This window comes from Chenopodium album, chromosome 7 (assembly GCF_948465745.1).
Source record: "Chenopodium album chromosome 7, dcCheAlbu1.1, whole genome shotgun sequence".
Taxonomy (NCBI): Eukaryota; Viridiplantae; Streptophyta; class Magnoliopsida; order Caryophyllales; family Amaranthaceae; genus Chenopodium; species Chenopodium album.
Window position 1 is genome coordinate 40,229,931 of NC_137840.1, and position 25,740 is coordinate 40,255,670.

At 40.3% G+C, this 25,740-nt stretch overlaps 1 pseudogene; it reads right to left on the minus strand.

Annotated features, from left to right (window-relative positions):
* Window positions 1-20,712: 20,712 nt before the first annotated feature.
* Window positions 20,713-20,826, minus strand: LOC145641336 (small nucleolar RNA R71; annotated as a pseudogene).
* Between the last annotated feature and the right edge of the window lie 4,914 nt (window positions 20,827-25,740).

A 25,740-nucleotide genomic window follows, 5' to 3' on the forward strand; every position in this document is an offset into this window, starting at 1 on the left:
ATTGATAATGCCTTGTGTAACTTAGGAGCTAGTGTTAGCCTTATTCCATATTCGGTTTAGCAAAGACTTGAGTTAGGAGAGCTTTCACCTACCAACATTACCTTGCAATTAGCTGATAGATCAATTAAGATTCCAAAAGGTAAGGTAGAAGATGTTCCCTTGAGGATAGGAAAGTTTGTAATTCCGTTTGATGTAGTTGTTCTTGAAATGGATGAGGATTCCAATATTCCTATCATATTTGGTAGACCTTTACTTGCTACATCCGGTGCCATGACTGATGTTAAAAGTGCTAAGATTTCTCTCAAAGTTGGAGAAGAAGTTATTAAATTTGATCTGAATGAAAGCATGAAATATCCTTCTTCTTCACTTGAAAATTGCATGAGATTGAAATCTTGGATGATATTGTGAATTCTATGCATGAGCACTTGCTGACCTCTAATGATCCACTTGAGTGTGTTTGGTTGAATAAGGAAAAGATAGGTGAGCATGACAAGGAAATGACTTTCTTTGAAAGAGTCATTGACGAGAGCATGGAGGAGAGTGATGATCACATTTTTCATGGGAATTTCAAGTCAAGATGCATTGCAAGTGGCCTCAACTAAAGAAGGTAAAGGTGTTCCAATTGTAGAGCTCAAACCTCTACCATCACACCTTAGGTATGTGATGAGTGTCATTTATGGCACTCATTTAGCTTCTGTTAGGATGATTTATCATTGCTTTTGCATCTCTTTTATTCCCCTTTCTCTAATTTTACTTGTATTTTCTCTGTTTTGCATTTTCTTTAGTTGTTTTCTTACTTTCTTGTATTTCTTACTTTACTTTGCAATTTCTTCTTTACTTGTATGCTTTTCTTTGATTTTAGGAAGTTGGTGATGTTTGAGGAGCTCATTGGCATTCTCTTGGGGTATTAAATGCTAAAGATGCATCTCGGTTCTCCCTCTTGAAGCTCAAAAGCTAAGGTGTGCAAGGGTCAAATCTTCAAGGCCGTGCTCTCATGCCAAGTGGACATTAAAAGACGGTGTTGAACCCACCGTAGGACCTTCAATAAACTACCTTAGCAAGTGTAGACACCTAAAAATGTCTCCCCAAAACCAAACCCGATGATGAACAACCTTTCACCGCCACTATTGGTCGGGTTCAGTATTTAATCCCGAGAGTGCTTAAAAAATCGTATTTGATTAAATTCATATTTTTGAACAGTCCATAGATTAGTCTTAATGTTTGGTAAAAGCATAGTTTTAATTTCAGCCCAAACTTATTATTTAATTTTAGCCCAAACCTTTTTATTTTATTGTTTTATTATTTATTTTTGGCCCAAACCTTTTATTTATTTTATTTAATTATTTTCTAATTTTAGCTCAAATAATAATAAATTAGAAAATGGCCCGAAACTATCAATCAATACTTAAAATGCTAAACGAAATTAGGGTTTAAAATGTATTTAGACGGAAAAGCAGGCAGGGAATTCCCGCGCCACGGTAGGTACCCACCGTGTCACGGGAATCCTTCCCGTCTGACGGTGGGATTTCCCGTGACACGGGAATTTCCGTGTCTTTTCCGCGTAAATCCTTTACGCGTTTTCTTCCCCGTTTACTGAAAATTTCTCGCGTCACACCAAAATGCACCGTGTCACGGGAATGTTTCCCGTCTGACGGTGGGATTTCCTGTGTCACGGTACAGTTTGCCGTGTCGCGGGATACGTTTTTAGGTTTTTTGTCATTTTAGGGTTCCGTGTGCTCCCTCAGTACATTTTCTCTATAAATACCCCCTCATTTCTGATGTACGGGGGAGCAATTAATTCTCTAGTTTATTTTTCTCTCTTCTATGCTTTAGCCTAAACACTAGCCTACCCTTCTTATTTCAAAATTCCTTCTTCAAGTGCTCAAAGGAGTCCATACTTTACTCGTGGTTCTGTCCTTAAGCAAAGGCGTGAAAGGTAGAAATGTTTGAGGGTTTGGCCCCAAATCTACTGTACTTTATTTAATTTAATTTAGTTGTTGTCTTATTATTATTTCCTTGAAGTTACTAACTCGTTTATTATTTTGTAGTTGCAAACAAACAGAATCAAAGTAATAGTTATATTCCTTTTATTTCTATTATTTTTCTAACGATTTTATATTGTTGGAATTATGGTTAAATTGCTTCCAATATTAATGTTTATTCTATTTTATTTATGATCACCATATTGCATGTTTAAAGGGAATATGTAATTGAAATCACGCCTAATAAGATAATTTGGACGACCGGTTTAGGTTCCTTTTTAATCTTGTTATTAATTGAAGTGATCACCAATATTTTAGAATAATGTGTGCATTAATATTCAACCAATTTAGCTAAATAATAGTTTTGAGCAAATTGAATATTTTGTTTGTATGCCTTTGAAATCACAGGAATGCTTTTCAATATAAGAATCGAGTAGAGGCCATACGGGCGAATGTGACTCCATGACTCACTTCGTACCATCATCCCCCATCCTCCTTTCGTGGTTCCGAACCATATGGAGTTAGTAATCTCATGGATTATGAATGGGGTGTAACCTTCACGGGTCAATCGTTGTTGCCTATTGTTGTCCCTCTATCGTGGTTACCTTTTATGATCTGTGAACGGTTTACAAGTTCCTTAAAAACTTGTTGGCAGCTCCCTACTTTCCTTGTCCCTAATCGTGTCCCTAATTGTATGTCAATTCCCACTTCCTATGAGTGCCAAACATATTCACCACATGCTTTTACGTAGGCACAATTCGAGCGACGCCTACAATTTGGCGACTCCACTGGGGAAAATTTCAAAATTATAGATTTTTTTTTTTAAAAAAAAAAAAAAAATTCTTTTTTCTTTTTTTAATCCGGATGGGTTAAGGTTAAGTTTGATCATTAAAGGTGTGTTTGTTTCGGTGTCACAGCACTTGGTCAAGAAGCAGGGGTAGATTGTTACGTTTCGAGTCAATACCTCAACAACCTCTTATACCAAAGAGGCGTACAAGGAAACCACCTCAATCATCTCCACAAGATCCATCTCCAGTCTACTTTCAACCAATGGCTACTAAGGAAGACATCGAGAACCTCAACAAGACAATTGAAAAGTTGTCTAACATGATGCAGACACTCACCACTAGAGTTAGCACGGTAGAACAAGACAATCAAAATAATGTCACTATCGCTGCAATGGACAAGATTAAGGAACAGATGAGCAAGATTTCCGAAGAATTCTATTATGTGGAACAGCCTGTCACCTCTTCGTCCATAAGAGACAAGCTTCCTGAGAAGTTTTCCACTGCTGATATTCCCAAATTCAAGCCTACTGATAATCCGCTTTTCCATTTGAAGGCTTTTTCTACAACTATGGCTCTTAAGGGAGTAGATGTGACACTCTTCCCTATAGTGTTCCCTCTTTCCTTGGAGCATGCCTGTCAACAGTGGTTCTATTATTTGGAATCCAAACATGTCGCGACCTGGGAGGATGTTGCTGAAAGCTCTATGTATCGTTACAAGTGTAACATTCAGGCCAAGACTTCTAAACGTGAACTCTCCATTCTCAAACAGAAAGAGAATGAAGACTTCACCACTTACTTAAGCAGGTGGAGGGAAACAGCTGCGCTCTTGGTGGATCCCACCCAAGGAAAAGGAGATGGTTTGCTTGTTCATCGCCAATCTGACTCATAAGTACAAGCAACACTTGAAGTTTTTGCCTCTGAGTACCTTTGAAGCTGTATACGATATTGGAATCAATATCGAGGACGAACTAATGAAGACTGCTGGTAGCAACAATAATAACAGCACTTGGAAAAACAAGAAGAACGACACTCCTTCTTCTTCGTCTTCTAAGCCCAATAATGCTACCAACAATATCATTATCAATGATGTGCTGACCCTTAATACTCCTCCTCAAAGATTCCAAAGGCAAAGGAGGGTTTACACGCCTTTGGGAATGACTTATGATGCTGCTTATGACCGTTTGCATGGTCAAGGACTAATTATGCCAATTGGACCATTTCCAGAACCTCGACCAGAGAATAGGACCGCAAGCTATGACCCCAATGCTTATTGCAAGTTTCATCAAGGCAAGGGTCATAATACTGAGAAGTGTTGGAGGTTGAAGGATACAATCCAAGACCTAATTGATGCTAATCAACTTCCTGTCCCTCCAGGGGGCAAGAAGCCTAACATTCAAACAGGTCCTCTTTCTGATGCTTTGGATATCATGGGAGATGAAGTCTCCTTTGATCCGTTAATACTCATTCAACCTGTAAATGAACCTCTGCCGGAAGTTGTATTTGTCTCGAGTTCTGAAGAAGTGAATGGAATTTGGGATAGTGACGATGAAGATGTCTATCTCAAGGATATAGCCTGTTCATCTCTTGGCACAAGTGAAGATGTTTGGGGAGACTTTGAGGTCAAGGTTCTCACCAGAAGTGGACGGTTGCAACAACCTAGTCCACCCCCGCCTCCACCACAATCACATCCGATAATTGATCCCATCAACCCTGTGAACAACGATGTGGTCAAACAATTACAAAAGACCAAGGTGGAGATGAATGTATGGAAGCTTTTGGCCACCTCCCACGACCATCAAAAGGCTGTGATGAATGCTCTGGTGAAAATAGGAGTTGATGATGACATAACTCCTCAAGGACTGGTCAACTTTCTCACTACTGAATTGCCAAGTACTAGCAATCTGATTTCGTTTTCTAACAAGGATCTGCCCCTGGAAGGGGACCAACATAATAAGGCCTTACACCTCACTATGGTGTGTAGGCAGATGAATGTTCCTATGAGCCTGGTTGATAATGGCTCTGTAATCAATGTGTGTCCACTTCGTACTACAAAGAAGTTGGGCATAAAGAATGAAGAACTGACTCCCTCCACTCAAGGGATTCGTGCTTATGATAATACTCGCCGTCAAGCCGTGGGTACTATCATACTGAACATAACTACTGGGGCCATTGAACGTCACACTAAGTTTCAGGTGGTAGACATTAAGGCCTCCTTCAATCTGTTGTTAGGACGCCCTTGGCTTCATGAGCTAAAGGCAATTCCATCATCGCTGCACCAAAAAGTGAAAGCCATAGTTGGAGGGGTTCTAATTACCATTGATGCCTCTCCTATGCGCATTCAAGTTATCGACACTCCTATCGTCCATGTCGAACATGACGAAGAAAACGAAGATCTTTGGGGGTTTTCACTCGATGATGTCCTCGTGATTGAAGAGGAGGAAAAGTGCCATCTCGACTTCGATCCCTATTCAAACACCAACATTAATGCCATTCTGAAGAAGCAAGGGCATTTCCCTGGAATGACCCTCGGACTCAAAAAGAAAATGGCAAAAGTTTGGGGCCATCCTGGTGCACTCAAGAAGGATACTTTTGGCTTAGGATTCAAGCCAACAAAAGAAGATGTGAAACAAGCTTTATCGAAGATGAAGGCTCGCAATAACGCTCGAATCATGAAGAAGGAAATGGCCACGGATCCATATCCATTAACACTCAATGGCCAGTACATCAAGGAAGGGGAAGACTTTCCGTGCTATGAATTCCTTGAGCCATTCGTCCACAATGGGACACGTGAACCAGGATTCGAGATGTTCCTCGATTGTGACTTTGTTGATGAAGACGAAGAGCTCTTCACAACAGAGAAGCCAGCTAGCCCGAGTTTTGATGATCTAGGCATCAACCTTCTTTTTGGAAGGGAAAAGAATGAGTCTAAGCCCGTCTGCAATGATAACTCCAAACTTGTTCAAGCTGTCATAGCAAACAAGGATTTTGACCCCTCCAAGTTAATCGTCCAAGCTGACAACATTTCAAGGGGATGGCGCAAGACATTGAGGATCACTACGCCAAGTGGAGAGAAGTTGGAAATAACCGCTGGCGAAGGTCCTATGTTTGATGAGTCTGAGTCGTCTGGGTCCGAGTCCGAGTCTGAGTCTAAGTCTGTAGACGAGTCCTTAGAGTCTAAGGCCGACCCTCTTTCTGCTATAGAGTTCAATCCTGAGTCTCTTGTTGAGTCCTCTCTTTCTAGTCCAAATAATTCCGGTGAGGTCGCAGCCGACCTTGCCCCTCTTGATGTATTAGCCAATGAATTCAATAAAATGAGTACCTTTGCTTACGATGCGTGTCATCCCCTAGCCCTGATCAATATTTCTTTGCTAATGATAAAAATGACAAAGAAATAATAAAAGCAATGGAAGAACACGAAAATAAAACAACAGTTATCGAAGATACAGAAACAGTTAACATTTCCAATGATACGACTGTTAAAGAAGTAAAAATTGGATTAACACTAAGTCAAGATGAACGCAAAGAGCTAATTAACTTGCTTAGTGAATTTGTTGATGTATTTGCTTGGTCATACCAAGATATGCCAAGAATTGACAGGGATATAGCTCAGCATACGATACCACTCATTCCAGGTATGAAGCCTGTCAAACAAAAGCTGCGCCGTATGAAACCGGATGTGGCTCTCAAAATCAAAGAAGAAATCAGAAAGCAGTTGGCCGCAGGTTTCATCAAAGTATCCAAGTATCTAGAATGTATAGCAAATGTGGTTCCAGTTCCAAAGAAGGATGGAAGGGTCAGAATGTGTGTTGATTATAGGGACCTCAATAAAGCAAGCCCGAAAGATGGGTTCCCTCTACCTCACATTAACATTCTGGTCGATAACACAGCAAACCATGCACTCTAATCATTCATGGACGGTTACGCCGGATATAATCAAGTACTGATGGCTGAAGAAGATATGGAGAAAACCACATTCATCACACAATGGGGTACATATTGCTATACGGTAATGCCATTTGAGTTGAAAAACGCGGGTGCCACCTACCAAAGAGCAGCTACAGCATTGTTACATGACATGATGTACAAAGAGGTGGAGGTCTATGTCGATGATATGATTGTTAAGTCTAAAGATCGCCCAGGCCATATCATCGCACTTCGCAAGTTCTTTGAAAGACTCCCCAAGTACAACATGAGATTAAATCCAGCAAAGTGTGCATTCGGAGTCACGTTAGGCAAATTACTTGGATATGTGATCAGTTCTTGAGGGATTAAAATAGATCCTACAAAAGTAAAGGCGATCATGGCCATGCCACCGCCCAAGAATGAGAAGGAGATTCGAGGTTTCATTGGAAGGTTGCAATATATAAGTAGGTTCATATCAAAGCTCACAGCGATATGTGAACCTATATTCAAGAAGCTCAAGAAAAATGTCCCAGTCACATGGGATGACGATTACCAAAAAGCTTTCGACAAAATCAAAAAGTACCTGGCAAACCCACCCGTGCTAGCGCCAGCAATACCTGACTTTCCTCTGCGACTCTTTCTTACAGTCACAAAAGAAAGGATGGGGGAAATGCTAGCACAAGAGATCGAAAGCAAGGAGAATTCAATCTACTACTTGAGTAAGAAGCTTCAAGGATATGAGACGTGATACACACCACTTGAAAAGTTGTGTCTCGCACTTGTGTGGGCCGCACAGAATCTAAGACATTACATGCTAACTCATACGGTGCATGTCGTGTCCAAGATGGATCCTCTCAAATACTTGTTCGAAAAAGCGACACTCAATGGAAGATTATCAAGGTAGATAGTCAATCTTGCTCAATTTGACTTGAGATTTGTACCACAAAAAGCCATCAAAGGTTCTGCGGTTTCTGATTTCTTAGCAGACTTTCCACTAGAAGAAGTTGAGAAAGAAGAAGATGAGTACGATTTGCCTGACGAAGATTTACTCATGACCGAAGATGATAGCTGGACGCTCTATTTTGATGGAGCTTCAAACCAAAAAGGATGTGGTGTAGGAGTCTTGCTTGTATCACCCAATGAGGAGCACATCCTAATTTCCATGAAGCTCAACTTTGATGTCGCCAACAATGCCGCAGAATATGAAGCATGTATCTTGGGGTTAGAAACAGCTGCCGCCTTGGGAATTAAGAAGCTCAGAATCTACGGTGATTCTTCACTAATCATTAACCAAATATCCAAGAGATGGAAAGTGAGAAGTGAAAGTCTCGCTACGTATCAAGCTCATTTAGAAACTCTCACGGAGCAACTAGATGAAGTGGAATATACGTATTTGCCAAGAGAAGAAAACCAATTCGCCGATGCACTAGCTAAATTAGCATCAATGGTGCGAATTCCAACTGATACAATCAGAATGCCACTGACCATAGAAAGAAGATATGAACCGGCTTATGTTCACGCACTCGATAATGAACAAGAACCACAAGAAGAAGATGAAGAGCCATGGTATAAAGATATCCTTAACTATGTGATAAGAGGAGAATACCCTCCCAATACTGATAAAAGGGCATGTCGTGCTTTGAGGCTCCTGGCCTCACAGTATGTGCTCATCAGGGGAGAACTCCATAAGAGAACTGCAATGGGGAGAAATCTCTTATGCATAGCCGAGAAAGAAGCAGATAAAACCATGGAAAACCTTCATGGCGGTATATGTGGAACGCACATGAATGCAAAGATATTAGTCCAAAAGATTCAACGACAAGGTTATTATTGGACTACTATGGAGAGAGATTGTCACGAATACATCAAGAAATGTATGAAGTGTCAAGTCTACGCAAATTTACAGCACGTTCCACCTTCGCTTCTCTACACATATACTTCTCCGTGGCCTTTCTCCACTTGGGGCATCGACATCATTGGAAAAATAACACCACCAGGACAAGGCGGGCATGAATTCATCCTCGTAGCGATTGACTATTTCACCAAATGGGTCGAAGGTGCCTCATATGCTAAGATGACGGCGAAACACGTAGCTCAATTAATTGAGAAAAATATCATATGCCGCTATGGGGTACCACATGAGATGATCAGTGATAATGGAACACATTTCCAAGCCGAATGCGCGGAATTATTACAGAAATATCATATCAAGCATCACAGATCATCACCTTACAGACCACAAACAAATGGTGCGGTCGAATCGGCCAACAAAAATGTGAAAACTATCATCGAAAAGATGACAAAAAATTACAAGGATTGGCCAAGTAAGCTACACTTCGCCCTTTGGGGTTATCGAACCTCTGTTCGTACATCAATGGGGGCTACTTCTTTCTCTCTGGTTTATGGAGTTGAAGCCGTACAACCAATAGAACTCGAAATCCCTTCTCTTCGAATCGCATTGGAAAGCCAACTAGATGAAGTCGACTGGATTAGAGCAAGATATGATGAACTAGTCTTACTTGATGAAAAACGCTTGGCAGCTTTGCATCATGTCCAAACCTACCAACAACGTATGGCGCGACATTTTAATAAAAAAGTCAAGACTAGGAACATCAAAGAGGGTAACCTGGTGCTTAAGGTACTTCGTAAAAATGTGTTAGATCCAAGAGGAAAATTCAGACCGAATTGGTCAGGCCCGTACATTGTTTAAGCCATTTTTTCTGGCGGAGCGACACAATTGGTAGACATGGACGGTAACGATTTCCACAATTTAACCAACTTGGATCAACTCAAGAAATTCTATGCCTAATCGCATGGGTTCATGACCCAATAGAGCTACGTTTGGCCTGATTCCTTTTTAAGATACGTAGGCAACCCCTCAAGGGGGCCTGGCCACTTTAATAAATAAAAATCCTCCCTCCATCGATCAAGTATACGGGTCAGTTCAGCATTGCGTCACGACAAAAAAAAAAGGATTTCTGCCGCGACACGGGACATTCCACCGTCACGGTACAGTCCACCGTGGCGCGGTGGACCTGAGCGCCAAAAAAAAAAATTTGCCGTGACGCGGGAATTTGCAAAGTGTCACGGGATTTTTCATCGTGACACGGTGGCATTTAAGGTTTTCCGATTTTTTTTAGTGAAGCATTCTTTGCGAATTCATTATTTGTTCGAGGTTTTTATTTTCATTCTTCCATTGCGTCCGACTCCTTGACTCGGATAAATAAATAAATAATAAAAAAAAAACTCATTGTAATTTTTTATTTAAGGCTAAAATAAATATGCTATTATTGAAATAAATGTGACTACAATTATTGGCATCATACGCCTTATTTTAAATAAAAAATTATAAATCATAAAAGCAAAGCAATACTGATCTAATCCCTCTTCACTTTAGGAACATCATTCTCTTTGTCAATTAGGTCGGCCTTCACCATTAATGTGTCTTTTGTAGCCCGAACCGTCACACCCCTAGTCGAACTTTCACCCCTTTCACCTTTCTTAAAATTCTTCGGTTGTTTCTCTCTATAGACCATCTTCTCTTTAACCTTCCCTTTCACATAATTCTTCCTTTTCGGCATTATAGGAGTCTTAAACTCAATCCCTTGTGTTCTTGGACCTAGACGATCTTTAGGGGGTGCTTTCTTATTTCCAAGACGACTCTTCACATCAGATTTGCGTGATCCGAATCGTTCCCTCCTACTTCTAGGGTTCAACCATGCATTGTATGCACTAGATAAACGAGGAAGAGCTTGGTCACTTGTAGAAACGGTCCACATAGGTCTTCCAATCCAAAAAGTCTCGTACTCGTGAACGTTACTTTCATGCAACGATACTTCACGAGGACTATCGTTATAGCGTGGAACTACTTGTTCAAGTATATACTGCCGCATCAGTCGAGAAGGGCAATAAAAAGTCAGTTTTGAGATACTAGGAACACGACAGTAGGGAGTATCATTCGTACCAACCATCCTAGTAAGCCTCCACTAAGGCACCACCCAACGAATGGAAAATTCCCTCTTTGCAAAGAAATTTTTCCAGTCTTCATACGACATGTTCACAGAGTAATTCTTTTTCCTGCGGACTAGATCGTTAGGGCCATATTTTTCAATATCGTCGGGGGCTTCGAATAGTTCTAAACGCTCCATCAACCAAATCTGCAAAAAAAAGGGGGGGGGGGTTGCAGATTCCCGTGACACGGCAGATCTCACCGTGTCACGGCAGAGAGACACCGTGACACGGTGCCTGTTTTGTGTCACGGGAGCTACTCGGAGCGTATTTTTACCTGCAGCAGTACCAGAGAGCCCTTCCTGATGGCTTTCCTATCAGCTTTTGCTTCGTCAAGGCCACGAAATGTTTCTCCAAGGCACGTAGGCATATGAGATCTCCCAGATTCGACATGTTCAAGCACAGACGCTAGACAAGCATGTCCTACCCTACCGTTTGCAAATAAAAGCTTGCTAAACATGCAAAAAATATATGCCCTTCTACGATATAAATGATAAGACTCAGAGATAGGGCAATTAAAATATAAATTTGCAAGTTTTTCTAAGTCTACCTCATTACCACATACAATTCTATTTAAATCTGGATATGTTAGATTCAGATGGCGTTCAAAATCTTGGTAATAATATTCAGGCAGGGTAGGCATGGCAATTAGATTTCTAGCAGGAAATCCAAAGATTGCACCGAATTCCTCCGGCAGGGGACATATTTCATCGTAATCAAATTTAAAACAATGTGTTTCTAGACACCAATAATCTAATGCTGCCCTAAGAAATTCATGTTCAATCGCTACATGTCGCAGGGCTAGTAAACCCCTGACATGAAATAATTCTAACTCTCTTTTGTCAGCATTGGTCAAACAATAAGACTAGTCACGCAATGTATTATGAAAATTCTGAGACATTATTATTGAAATATGAAATTCTAATTATTTTGTGTTTCGTAATTATGCATATCATGAATATATAGGTCCTATTTTATAACAAAAGCGCTCGGAACTACTCAGAAATTATCTTTCCATACGCGTAAACCACACCGTTGTAGAATACGCGTCCCATGACACGGGAAATCCCACCGTGTCACGAGAATTTTTGCCGCGACACGGTAGTTCATGCTGTGTCACGGCACCCCACGCGTTTTATTTTTTTTTATCTTTTCCTGTATCTATCCGGATTTTTTTTAGTATTTTATCTTCACCGTTTATTTTTCAGTTTTCTTGGAGTTTCAGTCCTAATAAAATTCTCAACTTATTTATTTATTTATTTTTATTTTTATTTATTTATTTATTTTTATCATTTCTTTTATATTATTTATTTTTGTTTATTTATCCATTACATTAGTATTTCATTCTTTTTATATTTACTTATTTATTCAATTTACTTTTTCTTGTCTTTTTATTTCTTTTTCTTTTGGGGAAGGTCGGTACCCTCCACTTACTCCACTTACGTTTTTTGTCGCGTCATTAATAAATACACGATCACACACAATGAGTCTCAAGCACACACTAACACACACTAATAAATACATAAACTGTGAATAATGTACAAAATAAGTCATAATAAATAAACAGTGTCAAGTGTCATCATAGTATATACAAATAAAGACCCTCGGTCAAAAGTCTGCAGAACCAGAATCAGTATCATCTCCACCCTATGAATACGGGAACGGTGAGCCAAAGAGTCCCGCCATCATCCGAGTACGGGGAGTAGTGTCCCTACTAGTCCTTGTGACTCTAGTAGTAGTCAAACTCAAGGAAGGACCCGTCAAACCGGCAAACGGTGTAGACTGACTCAAAGACACGGGAATCGTCGGTGGAGGCATCGTCCCATACATCGCAACTGAGAACAAGACTGACATAGGTGGAGGAATCCCAGACGATGGAGCTGAAAATAAACCAGGATCCACGAGAGTCAAAACAGGCCTAAACTCAGGCTATAAAGGCTGTGAAAACGACTGCCCCTGCCCCTGACTCTGACCATGAAAGCGCTGGGAAGACTAAGGCTGTTGCCACTAAGCCTCCTGAAACGGCTGAGTAATCTAAGGCTCTCGCTGAGACTGAGAATGCCGATGAACCACAGGAGATCGTCTACCACGACCAAGCTCCTCCTCGTCCGAGCCTCTATGCCTCGAGCGTGAGCGGGACCTCCGTTGCTCCTGAAAGATACAAAATCAAAAGGCGTCAACAATGCAAAATAAAACAAATGGTAGAAGTGGAAAAAATGAACATACCTCAAGAACATCGCTAGAACTGCTCCGACAACTCGCACCATGCCGAAGCTTGATGATGCAGTACTTTAGAGCGTTAACCAGCTTCATGAATCCAATCATCTCCGAGCGGTTAGGCTGAGGATAAAATAAAGAAAATTCAGTAACCAGCGGTGTTAAAAGGATGAATAATGCATCAAAAAACTTACCGGCTTAAAGACCTCGGGCAGAGACTCCAGCGCCCGTCAGTAACCCTCTGGCGCGTCAGCAATATGGTCCTCGGTAATACCAATCGGCCCTGGGTAGCGGACAGACTGAGGCGGAATCTCGATCCTCCCCACAGGGCGAACAGTCATCTGAAAATATGATCGAATAATCAAGTTATTCGACTATTTAAACAGAGACTAGTAACAAAAATCTTCAAAAGAAATCATACCTCAGGAAGACGGGGTGGAGGAGCCAGAGAGGGCAGCAAGTTCTGCACATAATCACCCTCCATGTGCACAAGGTCCTGCCAAGGAAAAGTGTAGCGCTCTCCCCTGTTTATCAACTCCCTAAGCAAGCGCGAGTCCAGCATCGACTCTGGTGGAGATGATGGCACCACGAAGCGATCACCGCTATGCTGACGAACGACACGCTCCCCCAAATACCAGACAAAGCGTCCGGTACCAACCAAAATGGTACGGTGCGCTGAAAGACGCAAGGCCTCAGGAAGATCAGTCATCCCGGCCCAAGGACGATACTGGACATCAATGGCAACCTGAAAACCATAAAAAGTTGGCATGAAACACCGGAAACAACGTCAGAGAGAAAATAACATGAAATAAAACTAATTCTTACGCCAACAGAAGAGGTGCCTCGGCGTAGCAGCCCGCGCAGCGCAGAGACAGACTCCACCCGTGACTCTCCTCGGTCACGCCAGCTGGCCCCGACAGGGAAATCATGAACCGCTCCACGACGCCATCGAGGAGCCAAGCCTGGGAAGTACTCGTAGAACCATAGCTGCAATGAAAAGTAATCTTTGAGCACATGAGTCGAACAAATTAAAATAAAATAAGAAGAGGAAAAGATCATCACCTCTACGACTCTTTATAGACCGTAGACATTGATGGGAGACTCGTCGTTTAGCTGTCGACAGCCATGACGAAACGACAAGAGAAGGTCGGCATATCCGAGGCTGGCCCAGCTAAAGGATCCTATCTCACTGATCCTGACTAAAGAAGGGAGGTAGCAAAGGAGTGCGCGTGAACTCAAATCAGGAGAAAGAGTCATGGAGATCAGAATTAGAATGAAGATCCGCACTCGCTGCTCAGCCGATGTCTCCTCCGTGTCGAAGCCACGAGCTAGAAATGAAGCCAGCTCCGATCGCCCGCTCCGAGGACCACCTCGAGACACTGGCCGGGTCCTGATATGCTGAACGATCGGACCTAACAAATCGGTTGCCTCAGCCGCTCCTTAAGAAAGATCAGACATCCGAGCTACGGCCCGGTCAGTGAAGCGCAGCCCGCTAATCATGCTGAAGTCCAGAGGGGTCGCTATCATCTCCCCCAAAACAAAATTAAAGGTGTTGGTAGTATCCCAAAAATACTCCAACAATGCGCGAACAACCGTCGCACCGCAACCCCAGGGGCTGTGAAACCCTATGACCGCCGAATAAAAATCCACTAAACCAGCCGATTCCCATAAGGCGTTCGTAGCAGGATCCCTCGTGATAATCTGGTGAAGTCGAGGAATCAAATCTCCGGCTCCAGAACCGTGGTGGCGAAGCGTGCTGTCAACTATACCGGCAAGTGGGCGATGAGAAACGTGGTTCTCACGGCAGAAAACCAACTGGCCTGGAGTCCACAGAGGTGGAACCCACCTACCTCTACTCGTAGAAGCCCGAGGCTCGGACTCTAAGACATCGTCGTCCATACCCTCGGGAATAGTGGGAGTGTCCTCCCGAAAAGCCTGACGCCGACCATGGGTGGAAAGATCGCGATCCCGTCGCCTAGGCATGCTATTATAAAAATAAAAATCTAAATGCTTAGCATCATTTCCTAAGACATTTAATTCGAGTTGCATTTTAATAAAATATCTAAATGCTTAGCATCACTTCATAAGTTATTTAGTTGTTTATCGCATTATACGCTAAATTTTTACCTCACCATTATACGCTAAAAATTGGCAAAATTATGGAATTATTTATAGTATTTAGTTTCTCCATCACAAACTAATACTACAGTTCTCCTAGCCGCATGATACTATGTTCTCCATGACGATATAGTACATACACGAAATATGTTTCGAAATTGCACAAAAACAATGAATCAACACATCATGACATATTTTACAAGATCTACCACCAATATTTCACCATTTCAAGTGCAAAGAAGTAACATGAATACCAAGAACATCATTTCACAAAAAGTAGTACCCAAAAATGGTGATTTGCTCAATTCTCCATCAAATCATGCAATTTTTGTCTCAAATTTCACACAAACACACATACATACATACACAAGTAAATTCATGGCAAGAATTTCAACATAAAACCTCAAAATCAAAAATCCCCAAATTGATTTTTTTCAAGGTTTTTACATGAAATTACTCATTTGAAGCAAATTTGAGACAAAAATCAAAGGAAACTTACATGGATCCATGTGGAGAATCGAAAATGAGGGAAGTAGCTAAAAAATTAGAGCAAAAGTGATGAGAATTTGAGCCCCAAAGCTCGAAAAAACGTGAAGATAGCAGCGCAAGCCACCGCGACACGGTCAGTCAATGCCGTGACACAGTGAGCGGGTCCCGTGTCACGGTGAACCTGGGAGGCGACGGAGCTCCGGCGACAGCAGCAACGAACTCTGAACAGCAGCAGTAATAGAGCAGTAGCAAAAAAAAAAAAAAAAGAAACAAAAAAAAAAAAACAGCAGCGCTACCGTGTCACGGTGACTGTGTTCGAGACACGGTAAAAACGGCAACACGCCGGTGCAGCCTTGCCGTGGCACGGTAGTATGTGAAAAAAAAAAATAAAATTGAAAATGGGGAGAAAAGAGAGGAAATGAATAGAGAGAATGGTGAAAAAGGTGAAGCAGAATCTTGAATATAAAGCCAAAAAGTAACCGTTACGCACCCCGTTCACCGTGGCACGTTGACCGTTACCGTGTAACGGTATTCTAATGACGTGGAGCGCTGAGATTTGTGGGTCAAAAGCATGAAAATCCACGCCGTTGACCAATCCACGCCGTTGACCTAAAAAAGTATCCCGTGTCACGGCATAATGCCACGTGGCACGGTGGTTCTGCGCATTGTCAGCGAATATTCCTGGTATTTTTGACCAGTTTGGATGATTTTTCGAGGCTTTTGGGCAGTTGTTTTTTCGCTGGAATTTTGCGGAAAAATTCTAACTGATACTTAAAGGGGACAAAAATTACAATTTTACCCCTAGCAAGCATCAAAGTCTATTTTTCGACATTTTAAACACCTAATATGGTCGGATAATCGATTTGAAGATGTGAATCATCTGCGGCCCACGTTCAGGGATAATCGAACCATCATACACTTGCAAATTTCAGTGATACAGTAGTCGTCGGCTTTCCTCAAGCTTGGAAAGCGTTATCGGTGGATTTTTCTTCAAGTATAGAAATCCGCCAAGTCGGCTTTCCTCAAGATTGGAAAGCGTTATCGGTGGATTTTTCTTCAAGTATATAAAACCGCCAAGTCGGCTTTCCTCAAGCATGGAAAACGTTATCGGTGGATTTTTCTTCAAGTATAGAAAATCGCCAAGTCGGCTTTCCTCAAGCATATAAAGCGTTATCGGTGGATTTTTCTTCAAGTATAGAAAACCGCCAAGTCGGCTTTTCTCAAGCATGGAAAGCGTCATCGGTGGATTTTTCTTCAAGTATAGAAAACCGCCAAGTCGGCTTTCCTCAAGCATGGAAAGCGTTATCGGTGGATTTTTCTTCAAGTATAGAAAACCGCCAAATTCCTTTGTCGACTTTCCTCAAGCATGAAAGGCATTATCGGTGGATTTCTTCAAGCATAGAATGACACAAAATTCATACGTCGACTTTCCTCAGGCATGGAAAGTATCATCCGGTAGGTTTTCTTCAGGCTTAGAAAGCTACCAAACTCATCTGTCGGCTTTCCTCAAGCATGGAAAGCATTTCAACAAACGTCATCCGGTGGATTCCTTCAAGCATAGGAAGCTACCAAACTCATTTGTCACCGATACAGTGGTGTCAGATACGCATTCTATCCCTTTACTCTTTTATCTTTGGAATTAACATTTTTTGCAGGTATCGGCGTATATAGAGTGATTTAGGATCGTAGAATGTCTTAAATCATTCTCCGTCCCTATCGACTACTTTGACAATCGTTTTCGAAACTGACGTTTCTACAAACTCAGTCAAAGTGGGGGCTTCTGTAGACACCTAAAAATGTCTCCCCAAAACCAAACCCGATGATGAACAACCTTTCACCGTCACTATTGGTCGGGTTCAGTATTTAATCCCGAGAGTGCTTAAAAAATCGTATTTAATTAAATTCATATTTTTGAACAGTCCATGGATTAGTCTTAATGTTTGGTAAAAGCATAGTTTTAATTTTAGCCCAAACCTTTTTATTTTATTGTTTTATTATTTATTTTTGGCCCAAACCTTTTATTTATTTTATTTAATTATTTTCTAATTTTAGCCCAAATAATAATAAATCAGAAAATGGCCCGAAATTATCAATCCACACTTAAAATGCTGAACGAAATTAGGGTTTAAAATGTATTTAGACGGAAAAGCAGGCTGGGAATTCCCACGCCACGGCAGGTACACACCGTGTCACGGGAATCCTTCCCGTTTGACGGTGGGATTTCCCTTGACACGGGAAATCTGCCGTGACATGGGAATTTCCGTGTCTTTTCCGCGTAAACCCTTAATGCGTTTTCTTCCCCGTTTACTGAAAATTTCCCGCGTCACACCAAAATGTACCGTGTCACGTCTGACGGTGGGATTTCCCGTGTCACGGTACAGTTTGACGTGTCGCGGGATGCTTTTTTAGATTTTTTTTGTCTTTTTAGGGTTCCGTGTGCTCCCTCAGTACATTTTCTCTATAAATACCCCCTCATTTCTGATGTACGGGGGAGCAATTAATTCTCTAGTTTATTTTTCTCTCTTCTATGCTTTAGCCTAAGCACTAGCCTACCCTTCTTATTTCAAAATTCCTTCTTCAAGTGCTTAAAGGAGTCCATACTTTACTCGTGGTTTTGTCCTTAAGCCAAGGCGTGAAAGGTAGAACTGTTTAAGGGTTTGGCCCCAAATCAACTCTACTTTATTTAATTTAATTTAGTTGTCGTCTTATTATTATTTCCTTGAAGTTACTAACTCGTTTATTATTTTGTAGTTGCAAACAAACAGAATCAAAGTAAGAGTTATATTCCTTTTATCACCATATTGCATGTTTAAAGGGAATATGTAATTGATAATCACGCCTAATAAGATAATTTTGACGACCGGTTTAGGTTCCGCCTTTTTAATCTTGTTATTAATTGAAGTGATCACCAATATTTTAGAATAATGTGTGCATTAATATTCAACCAATTTAGCTAAATAATAGTTTGGAGCAAATTAAATATTTTGTTTGTATGCCTTTGAGATCACATGAATGCTTTTCAATATAAGAATCGAGTAGAGGCCAATACGGGCAAATGTGACTCCATGACTCACTTCGTACCATCATCCCCGATCCTCCTTTTGTGGTTCCGAACCTTATGGAGTTAGTAATCTCATGTATTATGAATGGGGTATAACCTTCACGGGTCAATCGTTGTTGCCTTTTATGATCCGTGAACGGTTTACAAGTTCCAGCTCCCTACTTTCCTTCTCCCTAATCGTGTCCCTAATTGTATGTCAATTCCCACTTCCTATGAGTGCCAAGCATATTTACCACATGCTTTTACGTAGGCGTACTTCGAGCGACGCCTATAGCAACATGCATTATGTAGAGCTCACGAGGACATCTTCAAGCGCACCCAAGCACATCCCCTGCTCCTAGGGCACAGCCGCGCGCGTGGGAGGAGCGGTCGCGCGCCTATCCTTCTCCTATTTCCATAATTATTTTATTACGGTCGCGCTTAAGAGTGAGAGGGTCGCGCCTTTTGAGGTCTCTTTTAGACGTCTACCTAACTTCTCCTTAATTAGTTTTACTATATATAAATTCCTTCATTTTCTAGAGAGAGAATCATCTTAGCTTACATTAGAATTAGACTTTGATTAGAATTTTAGAGAGAGAAGTTCTTGATTTTGTGATATTGTTCTTAGATTTTAGAGAGAAACTTGGTGTTTGATGATTGTGATATTGAGATCTTCATTCCTTTTTGATATTGATCAAAGTTTTGTAAGAATTCCTTTCTTTTCAATGCAATTTTATGTTTGATTTTGATATATTGTTGAATTTCTATTGTTTAGCTTGATTTTGATTTTTAATATTTGGATTACAATGTTGATGATGAGATTGATGATTACTTTTGTTTTGATTTATGATTGCACTATGAGTAGTGAGTAGTTCCTTTGCTAGGGATGAGTTGAAGCATGAATTAGTGAAAATCTATAGCTAATTTGGGGCAGTTGATTAATTTGTTAATGTGATTAAATTGGCTGATGAAATTTGTGCATGTGTTTGATTTGAAGAGGAGTAGATAACCTTGATGATCATGCTAGATTTCATAATAGTTTTCAATGACACGAACAATTGATTTGGATGCTATTATTATCGATTGATCTTGATTTGCGATTTTCCTTTGAAGTCATTTGTAGAGACATCTAGCTTGACTCTAGGAAATAACTTCTTGAGTGATTTTTGATTTCAAATATCGTTTTCCCTTGAATTGCCTAATTGATCGAGTTTCCTCGAATTAGCAAGTTTATCATTGGTGCATGTGGGTCCTAAATTCCCTAGTGTTTTGATAATTGATTTTCATTTGTTAGTTTAATTAAATAGATTTCGATAGCATAGACCAACCCATTCTTTTTAAGATAATGTAATAGCTTAGCTTAGACCTTAGAAATATCGCCCTCCCTTTGGTTTGACTTGGACATGCCCCTATACCTAGGGTTTGGTTTAGTTTTACAAATTTTGTTTTGACCAGGAAATCTAGTTACCAATGACCTAGGTTTATCCTCGTGTCAAAAATGACGTTGTTTTCAAGAAAGGTATGGTGATTGATATTGTTGATTGACTCTATTCCATTTAATTTGAAAAATACAAAAAGACTTTCCTTCTTTTAGGCTACATTTGTAGCCGTGCTATTGATATTTTGCTTTGAGTTTTGTATGTGTAGGGCACGAGATCGAAATTTAGTGCCATTGATTCAAAATTGAGAGGACCATAACAAGGATAAGGGTTGCCAATCTTCCCTCAAGTTCAAGTCCCCCAAGAGAGGAAATCCATCAAGAAGAAGAAGAAGAAGAAGAACGAGAAAGCATGGGTGCTAATAAGAGAGTAGTATTGAAGGAGTTGGGAACTCCGGGAGCTTATAGGTTTGAAAGTGGGATTACTCCTCCTACGAAACCGGCAAATTATTTTGAGATAAGACCAGCGATGATCACTTTGATAGAGAGGCGTCAATATAGTGGTACAAAGCATGAGAGTCCCCTAAACCATCTTAAGGAATTCGAAAAGTATTGCAATGCAATCAAGGTGAATGAGGTTTCTCAAGATTTTATTCGACTTAAGTTTTTCCCTTTGTCTCTTATTGGATGAGCCTTAGAGTGATTAGACAAGGAGGTGAATCCAAACTCTTTGAGAACATGGGATGAAGTGACTATGAAGTTTCTTTCTCGATTTTATACACAAAAGAAGACGGCCGAAGTAAGAGCTCTCATTAAAAGCTTCAAGCAAAAGCCAAATGAAAGTCGTTATGAGGCATGGGAAAGGTATAAGGAGTACCAAAGAGAGTGCCCACATCAGGGGATTCCTACTTATCAAATCATCAAAATCTTCTATGGAGGTTTAAGCCCCCAAGGCAAGTCTTGCTTAGATGTTGGTGCTGGAGGTCCTATCATGAAATAAACGAAGGATGAAGCGGTGGACTTAATTGAAGATGTGGTGAGATATCACATGGATTGGCAAGAAGGTGCAAGAGAGTCGACAAGCAAAAACGGTTCAACGGTTTATTCAATCGACCATCTCAGTGCCATCAACAATTTGTCCTCACAAATCTCAAACTTAGGAAAGGAAATTACCTCTATTAAGGCAAAGCTTGAGAGTGATTCTTCACAAGCACCAATTCTTCCCTTCCACAATAAGGAGGGAGATACATCTTCTAACTCTACTCCTCCTTCAAATTCGAGTAATATGCCATATGGATGTGTGTTTTGTGATGTATGTGGGTCATATGACCATGATTCTTCTAATTGTCCACATGCATTTTGAGAATTGTGATGATGTTGATAATAATGCTTGCGAGCAAGTGAATTTTGTTTCAAATAATAACAATGGACAAAGATTTGATGGACCAAGAAACTTTGGGAATAGAAATTCTCACCAATAAGGGAATTTTGATAATTATAACAATGATGGTTATAGAAACCAAGTAAATAAAATTTTTTTGAGGGAACTATAATAATCAAGGTTATAATAATAAAATCAAAGCCAAGGGTATGGAAACAAAAGCCAAGGTCAAGGCTATAGTAACCAACACCAAAACAATGGCCAAAATCAAAACCGGGGTAATTGGAGCAACCAAAACCAGGGAAATTTTCAAAATAACAACCAAAGAGGACCCCCACCTGGATTTTCTCCAAGAACTCAAGGCAATGGTGAGAATTTCTATGCTCAAACTTTATACTCTAAAACTAACTTGGAAGAGATCATCAAGAACCAAACTAAAATTTTGAATACATGTCGGTAAGTGATAAAAAAGTTCAATGAGATGATGACACGTAACAAGATTCTTAAAACTCAAATCACTCAATTGGCTAATACCTTGAAAGAGAGTGTTAATGTTGTTGGGGTTTGGTGAGTCCTAATCACCATGAAAGAACCCTAAAAACAAGACCGCACTCGCAATAAATAAAACCATAAACATAATTAATTTAATGAAAAGATTAAGATAATAAGATTACCTTAGAAGCGCGCTTTGCCCGACCACTAGGGTTCTTACTTGAAAGCTAGCCTCAAAATTACGAAGGCCTCCAACGTTGATCCACCTACAGCTCGAACACCGACTAGGTCCAATGTCTTGGGGTTAGCAAGACCCGACCAAAAAACCGAGTGATTGAGTTCAAAGGCTTTCACAAAGGTGATACCTTTTTCAACTCTTGATTTCAAAGGTTTTCACTACTAGTGATCCCTTTTCCAACTCTTACTCAAGCAAGTAATCCCATGCCATGCTTTGGCTATTTATAAGGAAAGCTTCCTTGTGAATTCTACTCATCTTTCAATGTGGGACTTTTTCACAAAAAGATCCCACATGGAAAGATTGATGAATTTAACCCTTAGTTAAATAAACCAAGAAACAAGCAAAAAGTGTCACATGGCTAGGTGAGGACCACTTTCTCACTTGGTCCCCAAGGCAACTCACATGCATTGTGAGCTAACCATGTGTAACCCAACTTTGAGCCCCAAGTTGGGTTCGGTTGGGCCACTTTCTTTTGGCCCGTGTCCATGACCTGTCACCCGTGTCCACGGCCCCCTTGCCACATGTGTTGCCACCATAGCGCGCTGCCACCATAACGCACTGCCAACGTGGCGCGCTACCACGTGGCATGCTGCCACTTGGTGGCTGCTGCCACGTGTGCTTCCCTTGTTTTTGGCATGCTTCCCTTGTTTTTACATCGCTAGGGTTTTTCTTGTTACTTGATCATTTTCTCGTCTCGCCAATTCCTAAATTTTGGCTCAACATTTGAGATTCTCCGACACTTGGTTTCGACGCTCCAAGCTCGAATTTCCGACGTCTAAATATAAATTACTCGGTCGGCTCATTAATTCCTTCCGAATTAATTTGTCGCTTCGGTTTGTTTGTTGCTTTGGTGTGACCCGAAGGGTTTAGTTTAGATTAAATTGTAATATTAATTATCCATTGCTATTAGTGATAGGAAGCGTCCTCCACCTAGGCATTACGATCACTTGACCTTACTGAATATATTAACTTTCTTATAATTCTAAACCCACTATCAGAATAATACACTTGTTCGAAGGACACCATTCCTTTCAATCTCCTACTTGTCCTTTCGGACAACTGTGCTTTTAGTTTATAGCCCTTTTTCTATGTCGCTTAATGCCTCTTCATGAACTATAAGGTAAGATTTATTTGTCATCCTTATTACGCCCAAAAGTGTTTCTCGATTCCAAGTCCGAATGTCAATAAACAGATGATTTCTAAAATCCATCCGAGCACGACCATGCATTTTACAGTCTCGCTCTACGAGAGGCCTTGTAAACAACAAAGAGATGTTCCCTATTTTAGTAGGGGAACATTTCTAGTCTTGGAATGTAGCTTTTCTCACTAAGAGGACCTAGCCTCCCGAGTGATGCCATTATAATCCCCTATTACGGAAGACATTTGACAATCATTAAAGTGGACTAGTACTCAAACAAGAAAGCTCACAATACTCATGGTCAAGGAAAAAGGTTCCGATAGAAATAATGAGAAGTATACTTATGACGATTTTTAGTCTCTTAAAGTATTCTCATAGGTCGATCTAGTATGGTTCTAAACCAATATTGTTTTGGATTATTATTGTTCTTTTTCGTGCTTGTTTCTAGGTTTTGGCTTAAGGGGGGGGGAGTAGCTCACTTTAGGCTTGGGAGAGTATTCTTATGTTTGTTGTGTTGTTTTGGTCTTCCCCTTTCTTCTATGGTTCACTACGGTTCTGTCTTTGTGTTTTTGGCTTATTTCTGTTGATAATTTATGATGAAGATTTTTGTCTGATGAGGTTTTTTGTATGATGATGATATGATGTTGGTCTATTGATTGATCATTGTTTTCCTGCTGATTGATTGTTTTCTAGATGGACGAGTTTTCTCTATGCTATTACATAATGCTACTCTGATTCTATGATCATTTTTGTATCAGTTTAGATTTTTCGAGTTTTTATTTTAAATTCACTAACAATTTCTCTTTATATATAGCTTTATATTACTCACTCAATGCATAATTGTTGTTCTAAACACTTCAATTTACATTAAAATTAACATGTATAGTCTATGTAAGCAAAAAAGAGAAATAAAGTTTAAGCACAAATTTAAAATTAGAATGAACAAAAAAAAAACACATATATTCTTGACATGCTCTATACAGAATCAATATTTTACAACTTCGTATGAAATTTGTTGCACTATATTTCTTAAAACAACGACAAACAAACAAAATCATGAAAACAAGTCGAATCGAAAACCTTTACTCCATTTTATTGACCAAGATCAAAGTCTGGTAAAATAAAAGGAGCAAGATTTACTTTCCTTAGCTTTAAACGATAACCAAAAAATGGGAAGAGGTCAAAATTGGAGAAAGAGGAGAAGAAGAAAGTGAGCTGCAGATCCCACTTCTCCAACTCTTTTACTAATTCAAATGTTGCGCGCAACTCATCAAGTTGCCTGTGGCATCCAAGTGAAACATAGTTTCTTCCGCGCCCCTGGCCAGCGCAACTTACTATGTTGCGCGCGGACACTGGTCACTTAAAAGACCAGTACTCACATTTTGATCCGTTTCGAATTTTTCCAACGGTTTTGTATGTTGTTAGACATATTAACGCACGAATTATCGAACTCTTTTAAAATTGCATTGCATCCAGTAGTTTCTTTTCTAATTTGATAATTTTTTTGCATCATCCTGCATGCACACCGTGCTTTCTGCCTTCCTTGAGCATACGATTTGGACGTTTTTCATAAGAGTGACTTAACACGTTCCGTAGTGGTGCTTTACGTTTTAGACGTTTTTCCTAAGAGTGTCTTAAGAAGTTTTTCTTACGGTTTTGTACGCTTCTTCCCCAGGTTTGCGAGATCTACCTGTCAAAACTAAAAGGTAGAGAATTACTTTACTTTAGGTGTTAGCTCACGAGTTCACAGGCATGCCGAACCATTCAAGAAAATACACTTCTTGATTAGAAGCAAATACGGCTGTTAGTGAGCTTACTAGCTTACCGGACAGTTAGGGTGTCATCCACCCCCCTGTATAAAGAGCGACAAGATAATGTCGCACCTATGTAGTCACGTTCCCCCAGTCCCAAGACATGTGTACTCATCTTATTGACAAAACTGCTGAGACAGTTACCAATTTTCTTCTTTCTCACTAGATTTGGATATGTGCCTCCACTCCTAAGACATTTATTTCTATCTTTTGGACACCGAGTATTATTGCGTTTTGACAAGAGAATTGTCAAGAACTTTATTTCGGGTGTGAAAGCCGAAAAGCTGCAAAAGTCAAAACACCCCTTTTATCATCTTTACACTTTGTTAAAATCAAGCTAAAGTTTCAATGACATATCGAGGGACTTTATACCAAAGATGACATGATTGAGAGGAAATCGTCCCCTTTACTCTTTTTTAAACCGATCTCTTCTCATGACTTGACATCACCCAGAACACCTTTACTTGTAAAAGCATTCTACAATTACAAAGGATTAATCTATATTCTTTAGCGCATTAAGACTAGAATAAACTTTTTCTAGCTCTAATAGCTACTTGTTTCAAACACTTAGCAAATCAAGGATCGTTTCGACATCCTTAACATTACTAAAAGATTCTCTATCCTTAGAGAACTTCGCAGAATGAATCTCGGATTAATTTCGTTGACTACTTTTATCATCATCTATTATAGACTCGATCAAGGTGGGGGTTAACTATAGACACCTCTTTTGGCCTCTTGTCCCGAAAAGGAAGTGCGA